A 19,073-nucleotide genomic window follows, 5' to 3' on the forward strand; every position below is an offset into this window, starting at 1 on the left:
CAAAGCAAACAATAAACCACTTTACACTGTTCTAGAACATTTTTTTGAAAGATAATCAGATGCATGCACCAATGTTTTTGTCTTTTACAGCATTATGAGACAGTGTTGCTAGCTCACTAATGACAGAAATAAACAAGAGAAATTGCTTAATGCTGCATATTAGTAGATAAGCAAACCAACACAATTACATCAACAAACTGTAAAATTTTAAATGTAGTGGGTCATTAAGAGCAATTTATCTATGTATTTTGTCAAGCATAATTTAATTTCCATTACTAACACTCAAAGTGCAAAAGAGCGATAAAACATTTGAAAAAAAAAAAAGAAAAAATCATAGGAATACACCAAAACCATTCCTGTCTTAAAAATTTCTTTGTAAAGAGAATATTTTTTGTGTTCAAATTTCAAAATGAATAGATTAGTCAAATATGAAATTATTATAATGCTTCTGCACACGGTTTTTAGAATGTTCATCTCTTATCCTTAGAATGCACTAATAATTTATATGTATTAATCATAAATGCAGGTTCAATTACATAACAAGCTATGTAGTGGTGATTGTACCATCAAAGTGCATTAGGAGAAACATTACTGTCATGGAAGAAGGTATTAAGATAACCAGTGCCCTTTCTTATATAAAATTATTGTTTGATTCATTACTAACTGTAAGGTAAAGACTTTAACTGCCAGTGATACAGAATGGAATGTGAAGAATTTAAGTTATATTTGCTAGTAATGAGCCCAACGTCTACCTAAATACAGAATCAAGACACCTCTAGCCACAGTTCATGGCCTTCTTGGATGAATATACAAACATGACAAACCCTAAGATGAGGGTGAGTTTTCCTGTCATTCACTGAGATGAAAAACGTCAGTCTGTCTGAAGGGCTGCGATTGCAGTGTCGTTGGAAGAGACTGTGCAGGCAATAATACAGCATGTGGGCTTTCAGTTCTGCAGGGCTTAGTATGAGACTGGTTTATGTCAAGAACAGAACCTCGTGGCTTTAATTACTCGCCAGGTGTTCACAGCACTGCTATGTACTGTTGTGCAGTTCCATTAAAGGAAAGCTTTAAAGCATCTGCAGAGCCATGAAAAGAAAAGTGCACAGCACCTGCCAACACTTGTTCTTTTCAGAGTGACAGAAAACCTACACTGAACTCATGAAAAGCTATAAAAGGAATGTTTATATGGATTGCATGTCACTTCAGAAATCTGTAATGGTATCAGGGCACAAAACTCATTCTGTGCTCTTTTATGTGTAAGCCATTGTTTTTTGTCTCAGTGCCTAAAAGAAAGCAATAGGGTATGTGCTGCTGTTCAGATTTTCAGTTTGGTGGCAGAAGTCTGTCATACCAGGGAATTGAGAAGTCTGTAATGAAAGATATGGTTATCTCATGCAGTCTGTTCAGTCTTGATGCATCAGATAACTCATTAGATTATTGGAGAGAAACAGAGATAATATTTAATAGTATGTTTTGGAACATAAATGGGAGTACATGATATAAATAACAATAGCAGTAATAGAGAAATGACAAAACAATGAGAAAGACAGTAGCTCTTTATAACTTAGTCATTCCAAATTGGCAGCAAACTTGCGAACTTGAACATCTAATTTTATGGTTTGAAAAAATTAAAATTTATCCAAATAATTAGAAGACAAAAGTCTCAAACCACAAAATTCACAGCTTTGTGAGGGAAATTTGTGACAGCTGAGATAGGAGAAATTCAAAGAGGTAGCAGAGCATTTGGTATAGTGGATACTTTTCAGAGGAATCCTAAATGGCATAACTCTTCTAGAAAACTGGGAGTCTGAACAAAGATCTGAGCTGAAGCAGAATGGAAGCATCATCATGACCCATGTAGGAAAGAGATACATTCTTGTTAGCTTCTACTGTGCATTCCAAACACTTTGGTGATGTAATTTGGGTTATTTTGGCCCTGCACATATGTTACTGAGAAGACAATCTGATCAGATATAGCTTTGGATTTGAAAAGCTTAAGACATAAAAGCAGTGTTTAATGACCCATAGTTTAAATGAGCTTCAATTTTTTCTGCTTTATAAGTTGGGAAAATTTCAGGCATATTGGCATATCAAGATTGATTATTATTCAGAAACTAGAAAAAATCATGTAATTTCTAGAATAAGATCAAATATCTACTGCATCTCTGGTAGATGTGCAGTTAGGGTTTCTCCCTAAAATAAAAGGAGCATCAGTACAGGGGTTAAACTTGTTCCAGCTCACAGGCAGCCACACTGTGCCATCAATGCTCAGTCACCTTCTTCTAGTAGAATGAAGTCAGACACCCCTGTGCCAGGAGCCAACCATACAACATAAATAACTGTCTGTCCCACAGCAACCAGAGCTTTTCCTCCTCTCTGCCTCCTCTGCTCTACAACCGCCAACTACATTTTCCTCTCAATTTGGCTAATAGACTGGCATTAGTGTTCTTGCTCTATACATATCTTGAATCTTACTACTCTAATTCCAGACTTCGAGAAGGACTTGGATTCTTCAAAGTTTGCCTGGGTTTTTTTCCAGTTATATGCATATGTTCTAGTAAGAGTTATCCGTTCAAGCTTTGCCAGAACCAGTTGCATAATCTGATATGTCAGTTACTCCAAGGGACTAGAAAAAAAGGATCAATGACAGAAAGGGCACACTGCCAGGCAGAGAAGATCCCCATCACATATGGGAGTGTAGAGAGAAATGGGTGAAGATTGCTTTTGAGGGACAGTGGACTAAATAGTTAACATTTGCAAATATTTTTGTGTGTATCAGACTTAACAACTGAGCCAGTTCATGTAGTAAAGCAGACTCCTGCTATAGGACTTGTATCTTGCTTGTAACAGATTAGAAAACAGTATATAGTGACCAGTAGAGGAAATAAAATATTTCAATAAAGCATGAGAATTCCTGCTTCTGCGAGGGACTTCCATTGCCAGGCTAATAAAATATTCCATTTTTAAAATCAAGACTTTTTAGGGAAGGCCCCTAACCATACATTTGTTGTTTCTGAGTTTCATATATTCTGCATTCATGCAAACTAAATTGTGGAGATGTGTCTTTTGAACATATTTGAATAGAGTATTGTAGAGGGAAATTAATTTCTGCGAAGTGCTTATATACTGTATAAAATAAATAATCCTGTCTGCTGAATGTGTTCAATAATCATGCAGAGAAAAGGCATCATCCAGTTTAAACCAACACAGCCAACATCTGTTAAGGAAGCATCATCTCTCTGGTGCACTGTGACAGGAAAGTTTCTCAGTTTTGTATATCACCATACAATGCTGTAAAAAATGTGTATATATATTAAAGACTGCACAGACAATCTTATTGTGAGGCATGTTAGATTTTGACTTCCAGACTTTTCAGTTTTAATTACTGATCTGCCAAATTTTGAGAGTTCTAAAGAATTTTTTTTTCGTTAGGATTTGCTTGTTTTGTTTAGTTTTTTTTTTTCTTTGGGAATTGAATTCACACTAAAAATAAATATAAAAGAAGTCTGTTTTATAGGCTGATATGTGGTGGTGCTGAACATTACATTACTGACTGGTGTTAGCAACAATTCTGCATGTTTCCATGTCAATCTCCTTTAGCATATAGTACTCTATTTCCTCTCCTGAATAAAAATGTTAGATCTGTGCTTGGGCTTTTAGACAGGAAAGTGAAAATCATGTTTTATTAATGCAAGATTACCCTATCCCAGGTAAAAGAGGCAATGAATAATTATTTAAATGTTTACTTGGTGTTCACATAACGCTTCAAGGAAATATGTTACCCACTACCCGTCTGTGTAAGCAGCAGCCCTTGAAAGATGAGCACCTGTCCTTCAAATAGCAGATGATGCTTTCTGTAAATTGATCTTTTATCTGGAGGTCTTTACAAATCCAAAGCTAGAGAGATATTAAACTGAACCTTGTGCCAATAAGAAATAAAATGTAAACTCAAGACTAGCTAAGGGTTAATCCTGTTTATATGCCAGACTATACTACTTAATATGACTTTTAGAAGATATAACAATATATTTATGTGACCTCTCACCTCTAAAAAATATTCTGGGGTAGACTTTTGCCCTATGATTGCATACAATCTAGGAAAGGAGAAATCAATGGCTGTGCTTACCAAATACTGATCTATACTCTAGCTGTAGATGGTGACTTCTGTTAGTGTGCTCGTTAATGTATAATATTCTCCAAGCTTTTCTGAGCTTCAGGACAAAGACAAAAATAGATCTCCAGCTCTTGCTCACAGAAGCTCAGGGATCAAACTCCAAATGTCAGCTATGTGCTTTGCAGCCCTCCTTCAAAGAGAGTCCACTATCTGTATATCCATGGACAGCATCTTTCTCTCTCCATCAGAGAGTCCTTAGAAATATTCAGGGTTTCAAAAGAAGCCAGACGAAGGAAGAAGTGTGTCACCTTCTTCTAGTAGAATGAGAAATGGATAAAGAGAAGATAGAGAAAAAACAGATCAACTGGTGTAAAATAATTAATGAATAAATTTTGCTTTATTGTTAAATACTTCTAAATCCCGAAAAGTGAGAACTGTAATAGTTTTTCTACAAATAGCCTGAAGGAAATATATTTGTTAGCAAATAGGTTGGGGGTGAGACAGCTGACCCAGGGAGAACAAAGGTATATTTCATACTGTATGATGTCATGCTTAGCAAGAGCAGCTTAGAGAAAAGAGAGGGAAAGAAGAACATTCATGGCTGTCATGTTTGTCTTCCCAAGAAACTGTTACTCATGCTGAGGCCCTGCTTTCTGGGAAGTGGATGGACATCTGCCTGCCAACGGGAAGTAGCAAATTAATTCTTCTTTCTTATTTGCTAGCATGCATAGTTTCTGCCTGCCTTCTATAAGACCATATACACGAGTCTTCTGGCCTTCCTTCTGTTTTCTCCCCATCCCAAGGGAGAGGGGATTGATCAAGACATAGGGTGGGTGTTCGGCTGCTGACCAAGGTCAAACCATCATGGGGACTTTAAACAAATCTTCTTCCCTCAGAGGCTGCAGCCTTCCCTAGCACAGGGAGAAAACAGAAGTCTTTGAGAGGTTTCATAAACCAGTAGGAGATATTTAAGACAATGCAATCTTATTGCAAAAGGATCAAAGCTGTGATGAACATAATATGAATAAATCCTGTGTCATTAGTGGCATTTAGAAAACTAGTGCAGGGGCAGGGTTTTCTGTACAAAGTGCCAACACACTGAGTGTATGGTTGGGAGAATACACTAACCTCTGCAAAAAGGTGTTCTGCTAGACATTAATTTCAACCTATTTATTCCATTCAAATAGGAAAACTCAGACACTGAACCTTCTGGAGTTCTTTTAGCAACACATCCCATTGATCATGATATCTAAGTAACTTAAAACACAAGACTTACCAAATTTTTTTATCAATGTTTCTACAAAGTTTTTTGTCTCTTGATCATGCTAGATACCTGTGAATTCTCAGCTGGTCCATCTGTAGACATGGAGAGAGAAATACATAATGCACTATGTATAGATTTCCTACATTCTCTAAAAAAATCCAGAAAATATAGTACTGCTAATATTCATATATAAAATAATACCCCCCCCCCCATTTTGTAAATTTATATCTTGTTTGTTGCACTGTAAAAGTCTTATATCACTTATGCATGTCAGAAAAATGCATTGCTGAAAACTTAGGAGTTAGAAACAAGCACACAATAGCTTTTCCTACAACCCTCATGTGCTCTTTAACAATAAAATCTGCCACAGACTGTAGATAGCATACTACATTATCTGGCTTTTATACTTGTGGTAAATATATTTGATTACAGCTCTAACACTTCAGCAAGATAAATCATAATGAATCTACCAGTATGTTAACACCCTCACACACAAATCAAAACCTTTCCTTTCTCTGTCACTTTTCTCTTCTTCAAATATAAATAAACACAATTCAGATTATCACCAGAATCCCCATCAATTTAAGTAAAAAAATCATGCTTGAAAAGGAATCTTGTGATCAGAATTGCAGAGAATCTTACTTTTTTTTTCTAAATTCTAGCTGTAGGTAATTCAATTACTTATGATTTCACCACCTACCTTTCAAGAAGTTTTTGAATTCCCTCAAAATTTTTAGCACTCAGTTTATATTTGTGGGTTAAACAGATCCTATTCTCTCTCCTGCCAATGAAGCTGTGTCATTTTTATCATTAAATCAGTGAGTTAAATCATCTCATGTCACCTCTCTGCCCTGGCTAGAAAACTTCAAGACAAGTTTTGGGCACATCTTGGATGTCTACACAAATCATTAGAAATCCTACTAAGAATATCTGGAATGGCTGATTTCAAAGGTAAGAGCTGATTACATGGCATAGCTAAATCTTTCTATTTGGTCAAAAGACCAAAGAGTGGGCTCTGATACAGTTCATTTTCTAACACACATGGATATACCCTAGGTTTCTTTCTTCTATTTCTTGACACCAAACAGCTTCTATAATATAGGAGAAAAATCTCTTTCAAATGCAATATCCTGAAATGAGCTTTGCAAAACTTCCCCCCCAAAAAAATCCCTGAGGCTTTATTAAGTGACTTGGTGCTAGACTCAATTTAAGACTTCAAGAGGGGTTTTGAGAGACACAAGTTAGCAGAATCACTGTCTTACTCCTCCCTCTGACAGTGAGGACTCGTTTGTTTCCCTGCAGCATCAGATAAGGAGTTGGGCAGAATGTGACCACTGGGAACTAGTGTGATGATCCTAGGCCAGGACATCATTGGTGACTTTATAGTGTCTACTTCAGTAGCTAGGGGTGCTTCCAGAGAAGGGCAATGAAGCTGGTGAAGGGTCTGGACACAATTTTGATGAGCAAATGAAGGAGCTGGGGCTGTTTAGCCTAGAGAAAAGGAGTCCAAGGGGAGACCTTATCTCTCTCTACAACTGCCTGAAAGGAGGCTGTAGCCAGGTGAGGGTCAGTCTCTTCTCCCAGGCCATCAGTGAGAGGACAAGAGGAAACAGCCTCAAGTGGCACCAGGGGAGATTTAGCTTGGATAATATGAGGAATTTCTTCACGGAAGGGTGATTGGGCATTGGAATGCACTGCCCAGGGAAGTGGTGGAGTCCCAGTCCCTGGAGGTGTTTAAGGAAAGACTGTCTGTGGCACTCAGTGCCATGGCCTACTTGAAATGGTGGTGTTTGATCATAGGTTGGACTCAAAGATCTCAGAGGCTTTTTCCGACCTAATTGATTCTGTGAGAATTAGGAGTTAAGATCATGCTCTCTAGAAGCTGGTAAGTATTGAAAAAGTGTCCGTGGATATTCAAACTGTCAGAAGTAAATTCTGGAAATATTTCTGTACCCAAATCCTCTCAATTATGTCATATTTTCTATCTGAGGGTTACATAATGAACAGGTATGTACTACAGTCAGAAGGGTAGCTGTCTGGAGATAGCGCAGAGTTGAACCTACTAAGCAGGTTAAGTTCTGTATGAGATGACTCCTTCCACTGGAGAGACAACGTTACTTATCTCTTGGCCATTTACAAACCACCTTTTAAATCAAGGATGAGTAGTGTATATATTCCTTGCCTATCTACAAACATAAATCAGAATGTTATTCTCTATGCAGAAAAGAATTCAGGAAGAAACCCCACCATCTCATAAGCTGAATCACTCCATTGCAATCTGTTTATCACTTGGCTCAGGGTTTAACTATTTGTGGTCTACTACAGTTTGCTTAGAGTTGTCAGAAGACAGAACTGTGGAGCTAAGTTCTTCCATATAAAATATCAAATTATAGGTAAAATAGACGTAATATATGCTATTTACAGAAAAAAATATACTAGTCTGAGTATTTAAAATACAAGAAAAAGGTTCAAAAAGTGCAGAGAATATAACAGAAGACACCTAAATACAAATAGAATTTCATGCATTCTTCTTCCTTTTTCTTGAATATATTGCTGAAGATTTTACTAGAAAAGCTCTCTTTTGGATTAATTTACAATTTTTTTTTCTCAAGACAGATTTTCAAGGAAGCATTTGTCACTACTTCCCTTTTTCTCTTACAAGTTGCAGGGTGTTCTTCCTTTCAATAAAAAGTGGGATTAGTTTTACTTCACGTCTCAAAAATTATGGGACAAAATGGGATATAACATATCTATTCTTCTTGAATTCTGGCAGAGCTTCAGTTCTTTGAAACACAACTCACTGATTACACAGGTAGAAAACTTGATTTGGATTTTCACTCTATTGTATTACTGTTACTGCTGCTAAGTTTCCCATTTAATTAGTCTAGTACAGCTTTTAGATCACCTTCACCTTTCTTCCGTTCAGTGAAGATTATCTGTATTCTGTACATCACATTAAAAATCAGATGCAGACACAAGTGCAAGATGACCCTTCTGAAGTTTCCCTTTAAAAAAAGGTGGAACCCACCTTTGATGATTTATTAACACAAACATTTGCAGGCTGTGCCTGTATTGCAGGTTATTCACTATGTTTAGTATTGAAAAATCCTTGTCACTTTCTATGCCTGTCTCATGGAATTTTTGTGGATGAGATGCAATTGACAGACTTGCCTCCATGTTGAGATAAAACCTCCAGTAAATGTCTAGAGAAATTCTTGTGTGTAACTCTACGTTAATTTAAATTATGTTTTGCTAAATAAAAATCCATGAATTGATAGATGGCTATCATCCCAAACAAACAATTGATAAAATCTGACTCTCTGGGGCGATAACTAAAGAGTAAATTATCTAATAATGTTTTTTCATTTATTTCCAAATGGAAAAGAACCAAACACAATGCAACTGAGTTGTAAAATTTTGTGATCTAGGAAAGAAATTAGGAAATATTAAAGAGAAGCTTTAAAGGAAACAGAATCCTCTGACCTGGTCCCAGAAAACTTCAATATAATGAAGAAATAGAATCAGTGGAAATCATACTAGTGTTTATTATTTCATCCAAGTTTTGATATTTACATCCTAAATAGGAATTAAAAAAAAACCATAAAGCTCATTGAGACATGAATTGTGATCTCAAAATACTTTTCAGGATGGTTTGTTGTGAAAGAATAATGGTTCCAGACAGGCCAAACATGTCCACTGCTGCAGGCTACCCAAAACAAGTTCAGAAGGAAAGTGGGGGAAATTCAGGCTTTGGTTTTGCATAGCATCATCTGATATGAGCCTGCTTTCTTTCAAATTGTTAGGGGGACCACAGAGGCTGTTGAAATTAGTAGAGACTACCTGGAAAAGCTGTGTAGTGAAAGCACTACTTTTCTCCAAGTCTGTGTACTCTAGAGATGGCTGCTGCTCAAGTCTGACTGTCAGTCCCAGTGATGAACAGGAGAGAAATATGGGAAGAATGGGAACAGAAAATGATGTGAAACACCTGCAATAGACCAAAGCCTACCCCATCTCTTGTCTCTACAAACAGATGCAAACTTCTATTCCAAGACATGGAGATGCCCAGCCAATATAAAGCAGTAACAAATTACCAAATTACCACTTATAACAGAAGATTAATGTAACTTTTCTTACCAGTGGGGAATTAACTTGGTGTGTATTAGTGTAGTGTTTAGCAGCAATTAGAGCATAACAAGTAAGAAAGAGACAAAAAAGAAGAAATGTTCTGTCAACAGTATCCTATGCAGCTGTCAGTCAGGGATCTAGGTCTGACTAAACTTAAACAAAATCTTTGCCAAAAATAACACAGCATACAGTTGCATACATGGAATGAAGTCGGAATATAGAGCTAAAAACTACCAACCAACCAACCAACCAACCAACCAAAAGAAATGGGTAAAATAAAGAGTGAAAATTTTAGTTTCTTAAACAGTCTGATGAAAAATCAAAAGAACTCAAAGCCACAGATCTCATGGCTTCAGAACTGATGGATTTTCTTAAGCAGTTTCATTTGCTTTAGAAAGGCTTGCTCTTGATTTATATCAGTGTAACTGAATCTGAGTTCAAAAGCTTGTAGCTGGACATCCTTTATGATCACCATTTCTGAAGCTCAGATTATAATAGAAGATCAGATCTTTTGTTCTTCTCTTTCATTTCTTCCAGGTACCCCAAATTATTATCCATAATTGTTAATCCTCCTGTGAAATAGCTGAAATAATATTTGTGTGAAAAATGAAATAAATATTAAAAAAGGGGAAAATTTCTGCATTCTCCATATTTGCCTTGAACAGTACATTAAGTAAACAGCTTGTCTAAACTCTGCTATCTAGTCATACATTAGAAAATGACTCTGCATGTATACAAAACATTGTGAAATTACACAATTTCCAAGCCATAGCCAGTAAGTATGAGACTAGCTGAATTATCTTTCCACTATACAAAAGTTTAATAGGATAGACTCTTGGAAGAAAGGGGCAGGGGGAGGGGGGGAAAAGGTTAAAATCCAGATGCAGGTATTTAGCTTTACATTCATCACTTCAAATTGTAATGTTCCCAAATGAATTTGCTTTCAGGAGTACATTAAGTAACTCATCATCACATGTAAATTTTTTTAAATAATCGAACACCCATACCAATTAACCATTTATGCATCTGGCCAGCATCAGAAATAATTTAAAATAAAATACATTCACTTTTATTTTTATCATTTTCCTTAATTTACAAAATTTTGTTAAGGTTTGCAATCTAGAGAGCAGAGGAAAACTCTAATAGAAAATTCAGGTAATTTACATATATATTTTCAGTGATTCTTTTATAATCTATGAAGGTAGTTATCAGTGAACTGCTAAAGATAATTTCCCCATAATTTTCTTCCTCCTACATCATGCATTATAATTGCTTTCATCCTCCATACCATGCGTCTTTCTGCTCCTCCTCCTTCCTGGATGGAGAGTGAAAGAGAAAAGAATACATTAAATCAAGTGTAGAGGTAGTTTTCATTTTGGTAGTTAAGGATTTTTATTTAAAAAAAGAAAGAAAATGAAAAAAAAAAAAATCGAGTGTGGACTCAAAGTACTTGGATTCATTTAGTCTCCTCAACTTGAGCTCAAATTCTAATTCCAAGCTAAAATCCAGTCTCACACATACCCAGCATCTCTATGGTGGTTTTCAAGCGTCCAGAGAGGCACAAGAGGAGGAGCTGGGGCAATCAGATTGAAGAGCAGGATTTGATTCTCTACATATTCTTATATCTTCTTATCAAGAGGTGTGTGAGAGGAACCGGACAGAAACCAAATAGAGCTTTGCTCCCTCTTAACCACTACCCAACTTTTTGTGAGTTTATATATGTGATAATTTAGCATATGTGTATTTTAGCATAGATTAACTGCCCATTTTTTGCTGTACACTTGTAGTCATTTCTTATGATCTTCGTACCTCCATATGCTTCTATCATTTCATTGTTATATATACCTTTATTTTGACTTTTTCCTTCATTAATTTGGACAAAATAATTATATATAATTCCCAAATTGCCTGACACTGCCCAAAGCCACTTTATATAATCATTGAAAACACAAGGAAGGAATGAGGAGCAGACTAATCTCCCTTCCTTGCAAAGACATGCTGAGTGAAAATCTTGAATATAAATTCAGTGACATTGATGCTTAAAGATTTTGCTTTTTATATATCCCTAGCTTTATAGATTTTAAAATATAGCTGTATAGTTTCTAACACTTTGTCACTTCAGCATAGTATTTATCCCTTCTTACATATTATGCTACCTTCTTGGAATTCCATTTAGTCTTGCTTTTAGTCTAGCAAGGACACTTTGTTTTGCATCGTAGATCATAGACATAATAAAATGTAGGGCTAAAAGATCGGGAGGGGGTCTCCAATGGGGCAAAACCCAGGGGGAAATTACCTATCCAACTGCTTTTCTAATTGGACAGTATTTGTTAGATATGCAAATTTTTCAAACTTATAAAAATTGAAGAAATCCAACACCGGCTGTGCCCATAACCATGGGGACACCTGGAAGCTTCCATTAAAGGTCTGTTTATTATTTTACTATTTTAACGCTGTTGCAAGTTTGTTTTGCTTTGTTTTGCTTTTTTTTATTTCAGGCAACAACCTCATTATCAGATGGAGGGCATAAATATAGATCAGCATTTGCATTGGGAATTGTATAATTATTGTGTCCAAATTAATGAAGGAAAAAGTCTGCATAATGATATGTATCACAAAGACATGATAGAGGCATATGTGAGTACAAATATCACAGAAAATGAATACAAGTGTGCAAAAAAAATGAGCAGTTTATCTATGCTAAAAGACACATGCTAAATTATCACATATATAAACTCACAAAAACTTCATCACCATTGGTACACATTATAGCCTGTACTCACTACTTCTGCTCCAGAAAGGATTCCCATTTTATTTTAAAAGTATGGTATGCTAACATGTCTCTAAAAGGACAGAAAAGCCAGCACAATCCTGAATCACTTTTAGATTTTATTGCTCAGCCTGTTATAAATCATTAAGCTTGAGAACAATTTCTTTATTCTGTGGAAAGTTGTGATACGTTTTCCTGATGGGGACATTGCCCCTGCATAAAATTCTGCTATTTCACAAGTTTGGGCTCCAAATACACAGAAAGATCTTTTTAAGACACTTTAGACATTTTTAAGTGTTATTAATACAATATATACCTCTTTCAGTTTCTTGCAATAAATAAAGCACCTTGTTTCACAGGTGAGGGATAAGGACATGATTTCCATAGGTTTTTTTTTTTAGTTAAACTTCTTTAAAACACATTTATAAAATAGTTCACTTTTCTTTCCTGTAATATACGTGGCACATTCAGATTCTTGTAGTGTGGGATTGTATTATAAGTGTGTTAATGCCCTACTGGGACAGCCTGCATAATTCTCTCAAGGTTTTGCCATTTATGAATGCAGTGATCTCAAATTCATACTTAGGAAGTTCTTGTTACAGCACAATGTCTTTACTGTACTTTGTTTATATAACAGAAAAATTTACTGATAACACAGACAGCTGCAAATTACATCACAGTGCAAGCACGAATGTATTCATACAGTCAGCTAAAGGGTAAGGCTCTGTTTCACTCCTTGACCAGGTTCCTAGGTTGAGCAGATTATATAATTTGTAAGGAAATGCTCAGAGATGTCATAAGAGAAATGGGGATAGAGATATTCAGGAAGAACCATTAATCAGAAAAATTAATTTTTAAATACTGTCCAGTGAAACTGAGACTCCCAAGTTTTTTAAATTATTTTTAACACATAAAAAAAAAAAAAGAAAGAAAAAAATAGAAATGTTATGTAGTTTAAAATGTTTAACAGAGAATTAAAAGACAGAGAAACAACATTCTGTGTGATTGGCTTTATTACCATGACTGGTAAGAAATTGTGTTTAGTTGCACAATGAATTTTCAGAGATGTTTACTCTCTCCTCTTTCTGTGTCGTGCACAGAGAAAAGTTAGCAAGCTGTCCATTACAGGCAGTCCATACTTTAGAGCTGTATTAGAGACCTGGTCTTCATAAAATTTGATTTTTACTACAGCTGGTAATTTAGAGGGGAAAAGTGCTTAGCAAAAAGAGATGTGATGGGAAATCTTATTCTTGTGCTGAGCAATTAACACCTCACCAAATTTTCTGCAATCATTTTATAGTGTATGATGCTGGAACCTTCCAAACCAAGATATTCTATGACTATCTGTGCACCTGAGAGTAAAAGAATGTATGCCAAAGCTGAGAAAAAGCAGTAGAGTGAAATGGGGACTGGTGTGAGCCAGTATAGCCCATTTTGATTTGTCAGAAATAATAACATATTCAAAGACAACATTAAAGTTAGCATTGTCTGATGCTCCTGGGCTTTTGGTTTGCATGAGGGAAGGACAAACAGGTCTCTATATTCCAAGGCTTTTCCTGAAAACAAGAGTACTAGGAAACCAGTCATACAACTTTTCCAAGTTTGGTCATTATTTTCATGGGTGATAAGATGTTGAGGCATAGAAGCCATGGCATTTGAGCATTCCTCAGCTTTCCTGGATTAAATGGAACAGTGTTATATAAAGCAACTTGAAATCTACACAGAGATGGATTTTTTAAGAGAGCAGTATCATTATTAGTGCCTGGTGTGTAGAAGGAATTTCATCTCAAAGGGCATGAAATAGCAGAAAACAATTTTGTACCTGGACTATCAGGGCTCAGACTGTACCCTACGACTTTGTTAGATCTTTGGCTCAGAAAGACAACTGAACAGCAGCAGGTAAGGGGCACACTGCTAGAACACCCATTCTTATCAGCTGTGTTTTAGGCAGTCCAAACTCTTTCCCTGGAAATATAAAATAAGTTGTCACGAGGAAAAAGAATTATGACATACTCCACAATATAATAATTCAAAATAAACCCTATAACCTGGACCTGAATAATTTAAAATAAACCTAATAACCTGGAGATATTAATCCAACAATGATATAAAATGTGTCATTGGAGGAAGAAGGAAAATTGTTTTATTTAGAGAAAAAGCTTCCAAAATATAAATATTTATTAGTCTAAGTTGGCTCTCAGTTTTGGATGCCCAGAGTAGAAATGTTTGTGTGATCATTCCAAAAACACCATTTAGCATAAAAATCTCTTTGGTTTCAGTTGCTGCTTGGGTTTAGAGCAGGCACGGAGGAGTACATGTTGTGTTTTATGGCTTTAGATGTTCAGGCCCAAGAGGTTTCCTTTTGTTTCTATGTAAAAAATTATTGGCTTCAAAAAACTTTTGCAAATATTTCCCAGCTGAATGTACACATTAAAGAAGAAGAAGCTGGTTTATACATCTCTTCTGAATAATATTTCAAGTGCTGCCTGCTCCAGACAACTGCACTGCTGCAGCAAGTGCTATTTCCCCTCCCACTCTGGCTTCAGTGTCTCACTTTGCATTTTTACTTCATTGGTCCTAGAGCACCTACAAACAAGTATTTATACCTGACACAGCCACAGGGCATGGCTCCATTTTATTTTCACTTTCCAAAAGTGAAGTCACTTGCAGTTTAGAGCTAAACTTGTTTTGGCTTTGATTTGCTTTACTTTAAGAACAAGCATTGTTAATAATGAATGTTGAGATAATGTAACAAGTTATGAAATACCTAAAGTTAATGGCAAAGCAAAAAGTGACAGAAGTGATTATAAAGAAAGAGATTCATCTGAATATATGCAAAGCATTAGTTATATCTACTTTGAAATTTCTTTTGTGCTTGTAGCCCCTATACCAAAAAACACTTTTCAGATAAATTTATTATATTCAAAGTCCAATAACATTCTTCTTTCTTTAGTAAAAATAAAGATAAAATGTTGCCTTCAGTAGCACTTTGTGTGTGAAAAAATAATGTTCGTTTTACTAGCAAAGTAATTTGTTTTTTCTGGCTTGTTCTCTTCAATTTAATCCAAATTCCATGGTGAGAGATGAATGGAAAGAGTTTTTTAGGACGAAACACACATATATAAATTATATATATACACCTTATACCTTTGTATATATAGATATATATAATTTATATACGTGTATATATGTTTTCTAATGATATATGAGAATTCTGCTTTTGAGAATGCTAAATTATAAGTAAATTTTCAGAACTAAAATATAAATAAATAAATAAAAAGACAAAAACAAAACACTTTTCTTAACTTAAATAGTACTTCTTATAATAAAGAAAAAGACGTTTAAAATTTGTAAGGAAATGTAAAACCCAGAAATAATTTCCTTTTTTTTTTACCTATATCCTCATTTTCTTTTTAACATTAAGTCTTTGCAAGCAACTATCTTTCACCTGTTGCACAGTGTTGAGTGTGGTATAAAGGATAATAAAGCTTTAAACAGCTTAGTTTATAACAGGTTTCTACAGTCTTCCCTCCATATCATTCCTAATCATTGCTACAGAAATAGATATTGTAATGGTATGGGGCACTGTAAGATCTTTCAGCATACTATTATAAAAGTGAAAGATTTAGGTTTGGATGACATTTTTCATAAAGTATATGTAAAGCTAATAACGCCTGGATAGGCTACAGAGAAAAAAAAATATATTTTCTGAAATGTTTTATACTTGAAACACACACATACTGTTCTAATCCCTCTTCTTTCATTAATTTAATAAAATGTCTATTTTACCACTCTAAAATTCCAATATCGCTTACTGGGAGGAAAAAAGAGAGATGCTTGTAGAATCTTTCAGTGATTACAGCTGTGATCTTCAAATCAAGGATTCTGCTCAGTCTGTAAGAGTTTTTCTTACTTGCATACCCTAGGAAACTTAGATTTCACATATAAAAGAAATGGGTATTCCCCTGTTCCACCTACCTAAATAAGAATCTTGATCTTTTCTACTCTCTTCTTCTGGTAGTCCCTTTCAGATGCTAATGAACATTAGCATATAAAAAGCTCAATGCTAAATCTACAATCTCTATTAAAACCAAGCACTCATCTCCTGTTACTCTCTTCTAAGGTTTTTAAGCTTTCCTTATACACCTCCTACTTTTCCTTTCCCCCATGTGTATTTGCTTTGGTTTTTAGCAGCCCACTAGTGAAATGAGCTGTTCTGAATTGCTCACCTGGATTTCCATCGAACCCTGCCTTCATTAGCCTTCCAAACACTCAATTAGGTTGTCATATCACACAGGCACATAGACAGTATGTGCTGCTTAATTATGTCTTTTAAGAGGGGAAAAAAACCAAACCTAAATAAAATCAAACCAAATACCCCCATTCACCCCCCACCAAAACACTAAAGAATTTTCCTGGTTTTAAAAATAGAAATCTGTGATGTTGTTTGCTTTTCTTCACAAAAAGTACTAACACTGACTTCCAATTTAAAAATATTCAGGGTTTAGATTTTTAGATTATGGAGAAGAAAGAAGGAACAAGAATAAAAGCTTTGGATAAGAATAGAAGCCTTTTTATTTCTTCTTGTCCAAGCATATGAAAAGCTTACTACACTGCTCTATTTACAGACAAAGAAGTTTCCTAGAAGGTCAGAGATATAATACACATACACACACAAAAAAAAGGGGCAGGGGGGAATAAAAAAGGGAATAAAACCACTGAAATGCACTTGTAATTCAGGTTTGCTATCCCAGAAGTCGTGATTCTTCATATTTATATCTTCATATCCATGACTGTGCCATACTTCATGTCCTTCCACATCCTATGTGGATATCGCCCCTTCTAAACAGGCATTACCAAAATGAATTCTAAAATGACAAAAACATTCTAACAGTATTTATTTCACATATGTTAAAATAAGATCCTTCCCTGGCTTCCAGTTTCATTACAAACAGGAGGGAATGAGGATGAATGGCTATGGAAAGCAAAACAATGGGGTTTAGTGCATTTATTTAACTATATGAATAAAAGCATAATTGCACACACGTAATGAGGGTCTTGGTATAAACTGCCTACTGCTGTGAAACTCAAATTTCTGCTTCCTATTTTATTCTGTTCTACGTGAACTTCAAAATAATACTGAGGTCATTTTGGTAAGTATGTTAAGCCATTTGAGTAGAGAGGTTCGTATCTGAAAGGTGCATTGGGACCCCGAGAGCATTTCATGGCTGTTTTACTGGATGTAAATTACTGAGCTGTACATGCCACTTTCTTGCTGATGGATGTCCTGGAAGATTGGTAAGACACTGCTGCTTTGAAATGTCCAGATACTTGGGAGGAGCAGTTAGAATTTCTTGCTTTTGACCACCTAGGATTTTTTCAGCAAAGAAATCTCATTTTGCTTAGACATTCCCCACTTCGCTTGGGGGAAAAAAACAAAAGGTAAAAAAATTAAAACAGCTTTGCAGCAGATGTAGTTTACCAGGATATGCAGTACTGCATATACTTGCCAGCAGACACATTCTACATGGATGCTTTTGGCACGTGCTCTGACACAGATGGTGTTTGCTCAGCAGCACAGCCAGAGCACTCTACCTGGATCTATACAGAGGGTTTAGAAGCAACCAAGTGGTTAAAAGAAGCATAGAAATACCTATCTCTTCTGTCAAGCTTCTTCCAAGCTTATAGCTTGTTCTTCTAATTTTAAATAAACAGACTAGGAGGACAAGGCTAGACTAAATACTGGTTTTTAACCAAATGGAACCTCGACAGAGGAAGAAGAAGCAGACTGAAAAGATTTAATAGCTCTCAGAAACAACTATAAAAATCCATCCCAATTTCACTGAAAACATTTGTCTTTTTTTTTTCACAATTGAATTTAAGAAATAGAAATGAGGATAGAAGGATAAGTTGGATAAGCCTGTACAGTAAAAATGTACACAGACATTCAAAAGCTGATGTATTTTTGCTGTGTGGTATTTCTATTTATTCACAATAAGTTCATTGGGTGTTCTGGTTTGAGTTGAGTTGGGCTTTGCCCTCACAAAAGCACCCATTGACTTGAAAGCATTACTGTATTTTTAGATGTAATTATTCTTTTAGGAGCCGAGAGACTTTTCTCCTTGTGTAAATTGACTAGAACAGCTCTCCTGTGGACACTTTACTTGTAAAGAGAAACATCTTTTTTCAGAATAATTGTTCTGCTCATGACAAGGCGTTTACAGTGAAATTGCAATGCCAGTCAAATTTTTTCCTTGCAGACAGGGTTTAGGTATCATGGTAAGCCTAATCACTTGTTTATAAGGAAAGTATTAAATCACATTCTGGAACCTTAGAGAAAACATAGGTAGATTTTAAGTACTCTGAGTGTCATATCCATAGTTATTAATGCACTGGTGAATTAAGAATACTGCCATGTCCACATCACCCTAAATACCTAATTTCTTATATATATATATATATACACATGCATATATTAATTTTATATTACATATACACACACTACATCATTTGCTAAATTCTGCTGCTATGCTCACATTGCCTGTTCCAAAACTCATTCCTTAGTTTTCTTTCATTTCTCAACAAGAATAAAAACAATGAAGAACTTTTTGTCCTCTATATGTCCTAATTTGTACCCATCTTTGGGGTACAAATCCCAAAGATTTTTGTAATAAACCCTAATTTAAAACCTAAATTCACGTCAGGAATTTTCAACAGTACAAGAATTCCAGTTAAGGAACAGAAATATTAAAAGGTCATTCTCATGATGTTTCAGCAAACCTGTTCCATATCCCATT

Source organism: Corvus kubaryi, unplaced genomic scaffold, assembly GCF_017639235.1.
Source record: "Corvus kubaryi isolate FWS band 111438036 unplaced genomic scaffold, C.kubaryi_AGA036_p1.0 66, whole genome shotgun sequence".
Taxonomy (NCBI): Eukaryota; Metazoa; Chordata; class Aves; order Passeriformes; family Corvidae; genus Corvus; species Corvus kubaryi.